The 15295-nt window shown below is 46.6% G+C and overlaps 1 long non-coding RNA gene across 1 annotated transcript in view; it reads right to left on the bottom strand.

Annotated features, from left to right (window-relative positions):
* Positions 1–6114, bottom strand: part of LOC116649055 — a 37217-nt gene extending 31103 nt beyond the window's left edge. Inside the window, exon 1 of the long non-coding RNA XR_004302611.1 lies at positions 5968–6114. This is a non-coding gene — a long non-coding RNA (uncharacterized LOC116649055). The remainder of the gene's footprint in view (positions 1–5967) is intronic.
* Positions 6115–15295: the final 9181 nt, after the last annotated feature.

Here is a 15295-nt window from a genome sequence, read left to right as displayed (position 1 = left end):
ACGGGGCGGTGTCATGTGTAACAGGACTTTGTCTTGGTTGGGGTTCCACCAGAAAGGAACCTTTAGATAAGGATTATAAGGATTTGAGTGCAAGCAGTTTATTTGGGAGATGATGGAGGGGAAGTGGGAGAAAGAGGCAGGGAGAGAAAGAAACCAAGTAAGGATTTGTGATCAAGCCAGCGACCACTGTGGGCTCCAGAACTCATCCCATGGGCGACTCTGGGAAACCACACAGAACACAGGTCTCGGTATTAGCTTAGTGAGAGATCTGGGAATTTTAGACACTGACTCCCATCAGTCATTCGCTGAGGGCTGCTCCTGGGGGCTGTTCACTGCCTAGCACTTTTGGTCTGCCTTGGGAGTGGGCAGGCCTGCCTTCCTCATCTTCAGAGAAAACCCCAGGCACACAGATGCGGATACTAGCAGAGGGAAGTTGGCCTTTCTGCTCTGATGTGGGGAGTCCTGAAGGGGTACTGACAACTTCTGCTGGTGGGTGACACATTGTCCCAGTTTGGACTGGGTCCCCTAAGCAAGCCAAGAGTGAAACGGTATGTACCAAGTGTTCCCATGTTCCAAAGACAGGTACAAGACCCCCAACAGGACTGGCAAACTATTTCGTGACCCTTAGCCTTTCACCAAATTCGAGGAGAGTAGGGAATGGGAAGGATGATTTCTTTAGAGAGAGTGGATGGAGCGTCACTGTTCTCTCCCCAACCCCACAGGGGCAGGAAGAGCTGTGCCCCCCTCACCGGCAGCCTAGTGGAAGGAGCTTAGAGGGGAACACATGGGAACATGAGTTGCATCCTCTGAAGACTGGAGTCCCTATGGGCTGGAATCTGACTTGTGCCTGAGAAATCTAAGAGATGCAAGGCAGGCTGAAGAAGGCTGCAGTCTGACAAGCAGCTGCTCTCCCACCAAAGTGTTTTCCTTGGGAAAGGAGAAGCAAAGAGAGAGAGCGAGAGCGCTGACCCAGGGATATCTGAAAGATGCTTTGCCTAATAAGGCCCTCTAGAGGAATGATGAGCCCCCAGCCCATGGAGACAGACCTCGAACAACCAAAGCCAGAGGGAACATCATTACTGGACAGTCAGAACATTTCTAATGCCAGACAAACACAGGTGAGAGATGTGCGCCCAGGGTCCCTGCAGACGGATGCGCACTTGGTGCACTGAAAAAGGGGGGCTGGTTCAAGAGGGTGCTTGTTGCAGAAATCCAGCCACGCTCCGCTCTCAGGGTATGCACACCGATGTGGGCTTGCAAAAACCTAGAGAAGGAGAAGGCTTTTCCTAACTTGCAAAAGACAGCATCCATGAGCCAAACTGAGCACCCAGAGGCTGCATCTGAAGGCAGGGCAGACCTTTTTTCTACTTCCCACAAAGGTTTTGTTGTTTTGGAGCCAGTGGAGACAGAGGTTCAGAGTTCATGCAAGCAGCCCAGGAGAGAGCACTAGCCTGCAGAGCCCAGCTCATAGTAGTCCAGTCACGAGCAACCTTCTCCTCTTATCCCCCCTTGCACCCTCGCCCACCTCGGAGACGCAGGGCAGCCTGGCTTGGGTCGGGTTGGAGGGCAGAATTACCACCCCCTTAACGGCAGCTCAAGAAGCTGACTGGTCCCTTTCCCACTGCAGCTTCTGCTGGCAGCAAGCCTGAGCAAATGAAACCCAGGGGTTTGTTTTTTGTTTTTTGGTTTTTTTTGACAGAGAGAGACAGGAGAGAGGGAACACAAGCAGAGGGAGTGGGAGAGGGAGAAGCAGGCTTCCCGCTGAGCAGGGAGCCCGGTGTGGGGCTCGATCCCAGGACCCTGGGATCATGACCTGAGCCGAAGGCAGACGCTTAACGACTGAGCCACCCAGGTGCCCCAAAACCCAGGGGTTTGACCCTTGCACCAGACTGGACATAGGGATCACTGAACTGCCAAAGATGTTTTTATAACCCACAAATAAGCAGATGAGCTAAAGAGTCTGTCCGACATTCATTCACAGAGAGAGAGGGTCAGTCCTGTGATTGCACAACTGGGGGAGAAACAGAAGTAGCTCGATGACTGTACCCCGTAAGTCCTGCTCTTTCAGTACACAGATTATTTAGAGAAAGCATCCAACAGGTGTTGTATATGGGAAGCATCTAAAATGTATCAATAAATAGCCGCTCTTGTCATTATGAGCCGGTTGTTCAGGTGAAGTTTAAATGAGAATTTTCGGACCGTCCGAGTTAACTCCCAGCGTGTTAGAACTTGCTGATCAGCCCTGGGCTGTACCAGCTCCTGGCCCAGTGGGAGAAAATGAGTGGCAAAGAACAGGGTCTGGGTTACCAAGCAGAACGTGAGGGGCCCCCGCACCCCGCCACTGCTGTGGGGCATCAGGCCCAGGAAGGCTATGTTTGCTGTGCTCATGATGCTGGTTCCTGGGAGGGCATCTTGCTTGTTCCCACCGGACAGCAACTGTAGAAGGAGACTTGCTCATTATTCTTCCGAAAGCTAAACCTCAGGATGGATTGGAGAGGGCGGTGGGGGTAGGAGCCAGGAGGGTCTGCAGCCTACAGGCGCATCAGAGCACAGCAAACCGCTTACCCTGAGCTCAGATCCCGGGCAGAGGTGACAGACCTTGCAAGCTGGGAGTGAAGGCTTATAAAGGCAAAAGCCACAAGGTTCCATTGAAAGAATGACGATTGGTACTGACAGGGTTAAACTGACCATCTACCTAACAATTGGCCATTTAATTAATAGATGCTACATTATCTCTATTTCAGTCCTAAGTAGAAAGATGTGTTTTAGGAGGTGGTGGAGATGCAACTGACAAGCTGCAATTGACAAAAGTCAAGAGTTCTGGTATTCCAAGAATTGCAACAGGAGAGTTCAGAGGACCAGCTTCCTCCACATCCTCCCAACCCTATTTTGAAGGACTCTCTTAGCAATGTTTACTTCACTTTGGAATCTGCTCTCACATAGGAATCCCAGGGACCTAGCCCAGGGCTGGATATAGGAAGAGAGTGGGCTTTATTTTTATTTATTTATTTATTTATTTTTAAGATTTTATTTATTTATTTGACAGAGAGAGACACAGAGGGAGAGGGAACACAAGCAGGGGGAGTGGGAGAGGGAGAAGCAGGCTTCCCGCGGAGCAGGGAGCCAGATGCGGGGCTCAATCCCAGGACCCTGGGATCATGACCTGAGCCGAAGGCAGACGCCCAACGACTGAGCGACCCAGGCGCCTCGAGAGTGGGCTTTAAATTCGCACAAATCATGGTTTGAATCCTAGCTCTGCCATTGACCAGCTGTGTGACCTCAGGTAGGTCACTTCACCTCTCTGAGGGTCAGCTTCCTCATCTGAAACGTGAAGAAAAAAATACCTACCTCCCAGTCTGGAGAAGACATAACCATATTTAATATACTGATTCCAGTGACAGGCCCCCAGCAAAATAGTAGGTGTCATCATCATCATTATTTTCTATGGACATCCTCTCATTTCCTCACAGTTCTGTTCAGACAATTCCGGTTCTCTTACAGAATTTAGTGCAAAAATGGCTGGATCATTCATCTACTCAAGATGCTTTCCATTTTTGGTAAAAATCCCTAGACATTGTCAGAGCTGAAAATACTTTTTCATTATCAGATAAGAAGATCCCTTCTGCAGTCTTCTCATGTTCTAATTCTGCCTCCAGTTGGTCCTGAGGGAAAGTAATCTTGTGTGACACTTGAGCTTTAGAGCTAAAATCAGATTTAGCATCCCAGTTCCCAATGGGGCAAACCCAACATTTTCACACACTTCCCACATGTCAAAGAGAATAGATGCATCTTTTGTTTGAAGCCAATTTTCTCCAAGTCAGTTTTCTGCTTAGTAGTTTATCTGAGCCTCAGTTGTTCCATCTGTGAAATGGAACCAGTGATACCATCCTCTCTCATAGGGTTGCTCTGCAGATGGATGAGTGACTAGAGAACTCGGGTTAGTCACACTGTTGTTTCCATAGACCCCCTGCTGCGTCAGTGGAGGAAATCCGTGGTTCTAGTCCCTTATGGCTGTTGGCCAACATTATGTCCAGGCTGAATTGGATCCAATTTGCTCTGTTCAGCAAAACTGATCAACTAGGACATTTGTGAATTCTGAACAAATATCCCATCTGGTGTGACTGCCAGGGCCTATTTAGTTTTTGCTGTTGTTAAACTTAAAAATAAAACTGTCAGTTATTTTACCAGCAGAAATGGGTTTATTCAGGAATGGCAAGAGAATCGCAATTCAGGATGAATGATCCAGCCATTTTTGCACTAAATTCTGTAAGAGAACCGGAATTGTTTGAACAGAACTGTGAGGAAATGAGAGGATGTCCATAGAAAATAATGATGATGATGATGACAGCTACTAATATGCTGGGGGCCTGTCACTGGAATCAGTATATTAAATATGGTTATGTTTCCTCCAAACTGGGAGGTAGGGATTTTTTTCTTCACGTTTCAGATGAGGAAGCTGACCCAAGCAACCTACAGGACAAGCAAGCTATGCCTACAACCATAGGCAGGCGCCCAGAACAAAGAAGAGAAAGTCTCTTTTATGGGGGGGGGGGGGGGCGGGAGAATTGGGAAGGCTGTTGTAAACAAGAAGGCCATTGGAAGAAACTGGGAGTTTGAAGTGTAGCGGCTTCTCATTGGCTGAGTTGTGACAGTCTCTCATTGGCTGGGCTGCTGCTGGGGGAGGGGATAACTTTTCCTCCCACGGGGGTAATATAGTATGACTTACAAAGTGTCTCTCTTCCTGTTGGGTTTGCAATTGACCGTAAGTGATAGGGCATGAGCCTTTCCCCTATTGGCCTCCTGACTCCATTTTAAAGAGGTTTCCTTTTATTAATTTTCACACCGTTGAACCATTTCAGAGTTCTAATGTATAAAAAGAACATGGAAGGGGGAGGCAGAGTGCTTTAGGGGAGCGGAAGGCCAGGCCACAGGTGGGCGGGAGTGGTTAGGGACAAAGCTAAAAGGAAACGGGACAGGACCTTGAAGGTGAAGCTGCCGGCTGCCAGGTGAAATGCCCGAATGTTCTCCCCTAAGCATCAGGGAGTGATCAGAACACGAAAGAGTGCCTACCCCTTGTGCAACTCAACCAAGTGACCCCCATGTGGAAAAGTGTGCATTTCTGGTGTGGGAAGTCCCCAAGGAAGGGCAAAGGAGAGGTGAGAGAAATTGCAGCTACAATCGCTGGGCCCCACACATTATATATGGCATCGCACAACTCTCCCAATAATCCAGTGAGGTGGGTAGTATTGTCCTCATTATACAGAGATGGTCATCAAGCCCGGAGAAGTGAAGTAGTCAACATTCCCCAACTGACTCTTTCTATCTGCCAGGCCTTTCATGTTTCCATCTTTTATTCAATCTTCAACAATTATTTACTGAGTGTCAGGCCCCATGTCAGGCACCGGACAGGTTAGTATCAGGAAAGCAGAGAACAGAGAGGATTTCAGACGAAGGGTTCTGGGGAAACAGAAGGTTTTGTTTTTTTCCAAAGGGTTCTGGAGGAACAGAAGGTTTTGTTTTTTTCCAAAGTGCCTGGAACAGTGGTGCCAGCAGCCTGTGCCCGAAGGCAATCAGAAACAAAAGGAGAGCCACAGCCCCTGGCAGGGAGGGGGTGTCCCCTCATCCTACTGGAGACCTAACTGTCCTTGAATCAAAGGCTTCCTGGAAGCACTCAGAGTAACAACAATTGGTAACACTTATCGAGCAATTTGCTTTGTGCTGAGCATTTTATAGGCTCACTTCCCTGACACCAGCCCATTTTACTGTCACAATGACGCTACGAGGCAAGTAGGATAATAATGATGCCCATTTAACAGACGTCCTGAGGCTCAGAGAGGTGAAATCGCTTGCCCAAGGACACAGATTGGAAGTGGCTGATTCAAATCCAGATCTACCCAGTTCTAAAGGCTGTGTTCCGACCTTCCCGGTGACACCAGCCCTCCCACAGCCCTGCCGTCACGGACTCACCCCACTTCTCTGCGGACAAGGACTGACCACTCCTAGGAGGGCTGTAGCACGTGAGGGCTGAGAGGCAGGGCCAACCACACCACAGCTGTGTGACCTTGGGAAAAGCAACTTCACCTCCTGCAGCCTCAGTCCCCTCATCTGTAGAACGGGAACTGTATCAGACAGGAAATGTGAGGACTTCACATGGGCCCTCATCCGCAGGAAATGGGCACACTGTCCACCCTCCACCCCTCTTAAGGGTCTCCCGACCCATCATACTGCCCCACAGAAAAAACGAAGACAGAAGTCCTTGGAATGGCAAAGAAAAGGCGGCAACTCTTCTGTTACCACTAAGACTGTGGGACCCAGAGGCCAGGGAGGGGTCTTATCTGTTTTTCCCACAGGGCTGGTCATATGACAGGCAGGCAATAAATGTGTCTTCTGAAAACACACACACACACACACACACACACACATACACATACAGAGCACAGGAAGGAAATACATCAGCATGTTCTCCCCGGTTATCTCTGAGTTATGGCACCTTATCTTGCTTTCTGCTTATCTGCATTTTCTGACTTTCTTATAATAACATGTATTATTTGTGGCATTATCTAAGATCTTGAAAGACATACACCCAACTGGTACTATAGGTTACCTCTGGGAAATAGGGATGGGAAGGGCTAGTTAATGGGGGGTGGGGGGGACTTTCTTTCTATTTTTTTTTTTTACTTTATGTACATACAACACTGTTTTTGTTACTTCTGTAATTTTTTTAAAGAAAAAATATAAGCTGTGTGGCACATGATGGCAGAAATAGCAAGAACGTCGGTCTGAGAAAGACTTGCCTTTAAATGCTGACTTGTCTACGAAGTCACCGCTCTGAATCTCAGTTTCTCCATCTGTAAAATGAGGTAAAAATGCTGCTTCGTCAAGTTTGTTGTAAGGATTAAAGATACCTTGTGGGAAAAAAACACACCCCCGCATACAATAAGTGATCAATAATTGAAAGCAGTTATTAAGGGCTTATTGGGGGGTTATTTTGTCTGTGGGTTTATTCTACATAAGCAGGTGTTTCTCCAGGAACCAATATGGTGAAAAATAAACCCTTAATAAGCACCCAATCAAAACTCTGCATCTCACTACAGGGGAAGCACATTAGAAAGTAAGGTGTGTGTGAAATAAAATATCTATCTACCTTATCTAGTATCAAATTTGACTCCTTTGGCTCCCCTAGACTCAGCGGTCCGTGACAGATCTTGGACTTCTCTAGCTAGGCAGAAAAATCTGGAGTGTTTTGTTTTGTTCAAATTTATTCGGTTCTTTTTCTATTCCACCAGGAGGCCTTCCTCTGGCTGGAAAATTCACCAGGAACCCCTCCCCCATCCCCAAAAGACCACAGGGAAGTGAGATTTATTTACCTCGGACGCAAAGGGGGAGCCGAGCTAATCTTTTCTTCTGTCTTTGGGAATTTGCTTGCCTGTTGACCCAGATGCCCTACACATGTTCACAAAACCCTTCTGCCAAACTTCATTAGCCATTTAGGCTTCTGTGGTGTTATTCTGAGTCCCTTATTTTCTGGCATTAATTTAAAGCAACATTTTCTCACCTCCATTGGCATGCTTCCACAGGTTAGAGGCTTAAAAAATGAATTGCAATGGATTTTGTCACAAATTGCCTAAAATCAAAATGTTTGGTTTCATCTCCTATTTCATTTCCAAATGATTAGCAGAGAATGCCTTTAGCACCTGTTAGTAGGACTCAGAGACCATTTCCGGGCAAAGCAAAAAACAAAACAAAACAAAATCATCAACAACAACCAAAAAACACCACAGCCTTATCAATTCATGTTTTCCACTAATGAGTTACCGATGTCTGTCATGGGCAGGAGATCAAGGACTGGTGACAATGTCTGACATCCCCAATCTAATAAAGCATTTTTTTTTCCTGTTCACTCCAAAGAAGCGCAGTGGTGGGAATTCCACGTGGTTTGGTGTGACAATAAGAACAACTATTATTTATTGAGTGCCACTGGGAGCTAGGGTTCTTCCATATATAATACCTCTTACAACAACTCCTCAATTATTAGGACAGTCTTGGCTCCAAGTGTCAAGACAACCAACTCACGGTAGCTTAAGCAAAAGTAGAATCGTTTGGGCTCATGTAACTAAGAGGAGAACCAAGTGTGTGCTTAGAATCACAGGAAGAGTTTCAGGAAACAGCCTCAGCAACAGGCTCCAGAAACTTCCTCTCTCATTTTTACTTCTGTTTGTCTTTACCTGTTGATCACATTTCCTCCTACTATAGACAGGCCTAGTCCATCTGAAGAGGAACATGGCTGGCATGTCCCCAGTGGATATAAAATGCTACTTTCTCCCAACATGTGTATATTGGTCCCAGGAAAAAACTCTGATTAGACTGCCTGGGTCACATGCCTATCCCTTGGGCCAATCACTGTTTCTGGTTAGATGATTTGGCCAGAATTGGGTTATATTTTCATCCTTTTGGCCAGGGGTCTGTGTCTATTCATAGGAGAAAGGCTTAAAAAGCTTAATAAGGGGATGCCTGGGTGTCTCAGTCGGTTAAGCGTCTGCCTTTGACTCAGGTCATGATCCCAGGGTCCTGGGATGGTGTCCCACATCGGGCTCCTTTCTCAGCCGGGGAACCTGCTTCTCCCTCTGCCTGCCACTCCCCCTGCTTGTGCTCTCTCTCTCTCTAAAAATTTTAAAAGATTTTATTTATTTGTCAGAGAGAGAGAGATAGTGATAGAGAGCACGAGCAGGGGGGAGATTGAGAAGCAGCTGAGGGGCTAAGTAGGAAATAAAATCCTGCCTGTACTCTGCTCAGCCAGCCACGTACCCTGGCCCCAGCTACATCTGCTAGAAGAAAGGATGCCTTTTTTCTAATTTATGCAAAGATATCAAAGCAGCAGCTTTGGATGAAAACAACAGTTACTTCAGGCCACGGCAAGCTCTAGGAAGTGAATCATGATTACCTCATTTTTAAGATGAGAAAATGGAAAGCCACAGAGGTAAAGTGACTTGCCCAAGGCTATATAGCAGGAAACAGTAGAGCTAGGATTCGAACCCGGGTCTCTGGCTCCGAAGCCCACGCTTTCCATGTGGTAACTCACTCAGCTACTGTGGGGGGGTGTGTGGGGCTCACCAGGCTCCTAATAGCATGAGGAAGAAGTGAGATAAGTGGATTCTTTGTGCCTCTTCTCTCTGCAAACCCAGCTATCCCCACGGGGATAATCTAACCAAGAAAACCAAGCCAAGCCCCAGACAAGACACTTCACAAAAACTGTTTGCAAACAGCTTGGAAGTCATGGTGTTTCCCTTAAAAAGGTAATTTCTTGCTTGGAACAGTGAGAAATTAGATGCAATCTGTTTTGATTTCTTCCCAATTTAGGACACGCTTTAGTGACCGATCTGAAGACATGCCAGCATCCTTCTGTCTCGAGGATATGTTAGCTTGGTCTGTTCATAAAGGACATCTAAATCATCCCACAGGAAAGGCGGCTCAGAATTGATACAGCAGACATGGAGACAGACTGAGCTGCTTCTTCCTGGGTATTATTGTTAATAAGAATAATAATAATTACCATTCACTGGGCATTTACTGTGTGTCATGCCTGATGCTAGAGACATCCATCCCGTGCAGCCCTAATAGAAAGTCAGGGTGGGGTGGGGTTATTTTGGCTACTTAGCCTCTGAACACCCTTTCTGTTGGAGAAAAATCCTCCACGGGGTGATTCTTGGTGGAAGCTTGACCTGTTTCCTCCACAAAACCAAAAGAGATCAGAGCTCTGAGAACTCTGCCATATCTTTCCAGAACATTCCATTTTTGCTTAAATTAACCCATGTCTGTGTCTGCTGTTTGCATCCAAGCACCCTGCTACCTAAAAGTGTTCTTATCCCCATTTTACAGGTAAGACTCTGAGACTCAGAGAGAGGATGAGACTTGGTTAAAGAGTTTTAAAATAAAGCTATAGAAGCGCAGAGCAGAGCTCCCTGAAGGCATGAGGTAATGCGGTCAACGTAGGCAGAGCTTTGTAGTCGGGTTGACTTGAAGATGAATGCCAGCTTCACCCTCTGGGTGACCCCTAGCAAGTTATTTAACCTCTCTCCGTGTCTCAGTGTCTTCATCCAAAAAATACAGATGGTTGTGCCAATAGCATGGAATTCTTGGGAGCATTAAAAGAAATCATCAAAAGAAAAAAAAAACAACCACGTATGTATTGCTCTCAACATCATGTCTGACGCACAGAAAGTGTACAACACACGTTAGCTGTTGTATCTGTTATGACTATTTGTGCTCATTAACCCCTTTCTATCATGTCATAAGTGGGGCTTATCTGACCATTTACTAGGATTGTCCTGCCATCCCTTCCAACCCCCAGGACATGGCTGAAGGAAAGTAGAGAGTGAGTAATAAGTCCACCTGGAGTAATATTCTACCTCTTGGCACGGGGGTGACTTCTGAAACCAGACCTTCACTCAGGTTCTTTCTGTGTCTCAGAAGAATCCTGGCACAAACCGGCAGAGGCTCAGCTGTGCTCATCGATCACACTAATGACGATGGATTTCCACCCCTTTGCCACTTGATCACCAGCTGCCCAGAGTTTTATCACCATTTCCCAGGGCAGATCAGGCCACCCCCAACTCCTGCCCACAAGGGCCTTTTTTTCCCCCCCTTACTCCGTGTCACCCAGAACAGAGCCAATTAAAGAACTCACTCATGTTTCCACCCTCCACCCCTTTAATTACAAACAATGCTGAGAGTTGAATAGCACAGAACAAAAGACAGATTTATTTACCCCAGGATATAAACAAGATTATCAGAAACAAGCATTCAGAAGCCCTTAGCTCCTGGGAGAATTTTAATTTGCTGACCCCCTGCCTTACAGAAATCTCGGGTTTTTTCACATAATTATAAAACCCAAGAGTTTCGCCCGCTTGAGTTATTTGTTGGCACACATTCACCCCCCTGGCTCCTTGCTCTCATTGGCTAATCCTAAGTATCTCCGCTGGGGCTTTAAACCAGGCTCTTTTCAGACATCGCAGGAAGCCTGAAAGCAATTCTCTTTTCCTGGTGACATTTTCCTATTGCAGGCTACCTGGTACGACCAGGGTACACAAACAGGAGCAGGGAGGAGGCAATGTTACATTGGCTTTTGGTCACGAATCATTTAACCTCACATCGAAATGGCATGAAGCCAAAAAGGGAATGCATTAGCTCCTGTAACTGAAAAGTCGACCATAAAGCCGAGTTCAGGCACAGCCCAATTCCACGGCCTCAAGCATGTCACTGGGCTCAGTGTCTTCGGACACCTCTTACCTGTTCTCCTCCGTTAGCTTCCTTCTCATGGGAAAGAAGGTCCCCAGGACGCTCAAGCTTCCAGCCTATCAGCTCCTAGAATTAAACGCCATTGGCTCAGTTTGGGTCACGTGCCCACACTTGAGCCAATCACTGTGACCGAAGGAAGAAATACACTGATTGGCTAGATCTGGGTCACATGCCCAATGCTGTCTCTGGGGGATAAGGCCAATTTTGTTAGAAGCAGACAGACTGGGGCGCCTGGGTGGCTCATGATCCTGGAGTCCTGGGATCGAGTCCCGCATGGGGCTCCCTGCTCAGGGGGAGTCTGCTTCTCCCTCCGACCCTCCTCCTTTCATGTGCTCGCTGTCTCTCATTCTCTCTCTCTCAAATAAATAAATAAAATTAAAAAAAAAAAAAAGAAGAAGAAGCAGACAGACCGAGAATGTCAGGTGGGTGAATCCCCAAAGAAAAATCTGGGTGCTCTACCCAGAAGAGGGGAGATGGATGCTGGGCAGGTGAGAACAGTGGATGACCATCAGAGTGTTCCGTGGGATAGGGGCTATAAAACACCCACAGTCTTCAAGGGACGGCTTGCAAGTGGTCCTTCAGCATCTGTTATAGGTTGAATTGTGTTCTCTCCCTCCTCCCCAGTTTATATTTTGACGTCCTCGTAACCTCCAGTACCTCAGAATATGACCTTATTTGGAGACACGGTCTTTACAGAGGTAACACGTTAAAATGAGGTCATGAGGGTGGGCCCTAATCCAATTTGACAGGTATCCTTATAAGATGGAGAAATTTGAACGCAGACACCCGTACAGGGAGAATGCCGTGTGAATGTGAAGATAACCATCTATAAGCCAAGGAGAGAAGCGTGGGATGGATTCTCCCCCACAGCCCTCAGAAGAAACCAATCCTACGACACCTTAATCTTGAATTTCTAGCTTCCAAAAGTGGGAGACATTAAGTTTCTGTTTTTTGTTTTTTGTTTTGTGGTGGGGTTTTTTTTTTTTTGGTTTTGTTTTCATTTTTTACGACAGCCCTAGAAACTAATACAGCATCCTTGGAGGAAGATGGCAAGCCAGGTGGTTGGCTCATGTCTCACTTCAGTCCCTAAGAGACTCCTCTAAGTTCCACCCAGATTCTTGCACATTTCTGGGGCTTATGGCACCATGGTCACTCTTCCTTTGGGGTACCGATTTCCAGGTGGGTTTTCTCTGCTCAATACAGCATTGATTCTGATGGAAACTCAGCCCTTTTCCATACTTGCCCCCCCAGAAAAAGAATCCACTCACCAAGACACGTCTGTACACTTTACTAAAGTCCCGGAGTAAGAAGGAAGAGATTAAGTTGTAAATTCACACAAAGCTTCAAACGTGAACAGTAAGAATTCATGTTCTTCATTCATTCATTCATCCATTCATCAAAAAAAATTTTTTTTGGAAGTCTAAATTGTGCTGAAGCATGAGAAGATGCAGGATAAACAAGACCCTTGTACTCATGGAACTGATACTTTAGCTGGGAAAACATGATAAACAAATAAGCAAGAGAATTACAGTAGGAACTGTTGTGAAGAGAATAGCAGGGTTGGGTGGGCACTTTGGGGATGTCATTCTTAGGAGAATGACATCTTTTTTTCCCTTAAAGATTTTATTTATTTATTTAGAGCGAGCACGCATGCACAGGAGCAGTGGGGGGAGGGGCAGAGGGAGAGGGAGAAAGAATCTCAAGGGGACTCAGTGCTCAGCGGCAGCCCAATGTGGGGATTGATCCCACAACCCCAAGATCACAACCAAGAGTCAGTGGTGACTGACTCAACCAACTGAGCCACCCAGGCGTCCCTAGCAAGATGACATCTTTATGTCCATCAACAGATGAATGGATAAAGAAGATGTGGTATATATATACAATGGAATATTATGCAGCCATCAAAAGGAATAAGATCTTGCCATTTGCAACGACGTGGATGGAACTGGAGGGTATTATGCTGAGCGAAATAAGTCAAACAGAGAAAGACATGTATCATATGACCTCACTGATATGAGGAATTCTTAATCTCAGGAAACAAACTGAGGGTTGCTGGAGTGGGGGGTGGGGTGGGAGGGATGGGGTGACTGGGTGATGGACACTGGGGAGGGTATGTGTTCTGGTAAGCGCTGTGAATTGTGCAGGACTGTTGAATCTCAGATCTGTACCTCTGAAACAAATAATGCAATATATGTTAAGAAAGAAAAAAAGAAGAAGAAGAATGTAGCAGGAGGGGAAGAATGAAGGGGGGGAAATCGGAGGGGGAGAAGAACCATGAGAGACGATGGACTCTGAAAAACAAACTGAGGGTTCTAGAGGGGAGGGGGTTGGGAGGATGGGTTAGCCTGGTGATGGGTATTGAGGAGGGCACGTTCTGCATGGAGCACTGGGTGTTATGCACAAACAATGAATCATGGAACACTATATCTAAAACTAATGATGTAATGTATGGGGATTAACATAACAATAAAAAAAAATTAAAAAAAAAAAAAGATGACATCTTTAGCAGGAGTTCGGGGGTCGGGAAATATCTCTCAGAGGAGATGAAAGTGGGAGGGGCTAACTCTAGAAGAAAAGAGAAAGGGATGAGCCATATGAAGGCAGAAGGCAGAGAGGAGGGGAGAGCATTCCAGGTATGGAGATGCTTGAGAGGGTGAGGACAAAGCCCCTGGGGCCAGGATGAGATTAGGAAAGTGACCTCAGATCTCCGGAACTTCCTTACCTAGTTTTATTATTCAGAGGCTTATCCATCTGGAAACTGTTGAGTATGCCCCAGGTTCTGCTCTGAGTACCTTCTGCAACCAGGTTATCCTGTACAAATTACACTAGTTACATAATGCATTTTTAGATTTTTCTAGGAGCCATTTTTAAAAGAGGGAAATTGGTGAAATTAATTTTGGTAAGAGATTTTCTTTCACTTAATATACAAAAAAATATTGTCTTTTGGCATGTAAGCAATATAAAAACTGTTGAGATATTTTGGCATCCCATTTTTTAGCACTGTCTTTGAAACTTGTGTACATTTCATATTTACAACATGTCTTAATTTGGACTCGCCACATTCCAGATGAGGCTATGGCTACTGCCTTGGACCAATTCATCTCTAACCATCCGATGGGAGGAGAAAAGTGGACCGTGGGGAAATTCCTTTCAAGAGCATAGTAGGAGCACCGTGCTGCAGGCGCACGTGGGCTAGAGTGTGGGAATGTCATCCTGACCTCTCAGGTCTCTTAACCTCAGTCTAGGAGAAAAAGTACAATAACAGTATTAAAAGTGTCCAGCAGAGAGCTATAGGGCCCATCATCTACCTGATGGTGGGGCCCCCTTCAAGGAGTGGAAATTCCCACTGACAGACATCCTGGAACCAGGTCAGGCAACGAGGAAGCAGACAGGTGGGTGTTAGGCTGGGCAGCAGGCAGCGCGGACTCCCGGGCAGGCAATGCCGCGAGCGCTGCAGGTACTCACAGGGTAGGGGGAGCTCTGTGCACGTCCACAGCTCTGAGCATGTTACCTCCGGTAGGTACGTGGAACATTCGATCCTGGAACAATCCAGTCAAGTCAGCATAAAAGTTGCAGCCTATTCTTGCTGCCACCCTGGGCAGCAGGGTCCATCCTGTGCTGGAGGGGAGGTGGGCCGGGCAGGGAGGCAGTAGCGGAGGCAGAAGGAAGGGAACTGAAGCAGAGAGAGCAGTGCCTCGTGGGAAATGTGAAGCAGTGGTCCAGAGAGCAGCGGCGGCTGGAGTGACAAACAAGATGAATTTGTGAAACATGCACGTGTCCCCCAGGGATGGGGGGAGAAACCTGATTTTACACAGGAAAATAAAAAGAAAATAGAGGGGAAAATAGAAAGGAAGAAAGAGAAACTGGAAGGGAGAGAAGCTTCTAGAAATGGAGTAGGATGAGAGCTTGAGCATCACAATGAAGGACTTAAAAGGAAGAGGAGCACCATAGATTGGTAAAATCTGGGTCCTGCAGGTGAATGAATGAATGAATGAATGAA

Source organism: Phoca vitulina, unplaced genomic scaffold (genome assembly GCF_004348235.1).
Source record: "Phoca vitulina isolate PV1807 unplaced genomic scaffold, GSC_HSeal_1.0 scaffold46, whole genome shotgun sequence".
Taxonomy (NCBI): Eukaryota; Metazoa; Chordata; class Mammalia; order Carnivora; family Phocidae; genus Phoca; species Phoca vitulina.
Note: the sequence above shows the minus strand (reverse complement) of the source record. Positions and strands in the feature narration are given on the sequence as shown.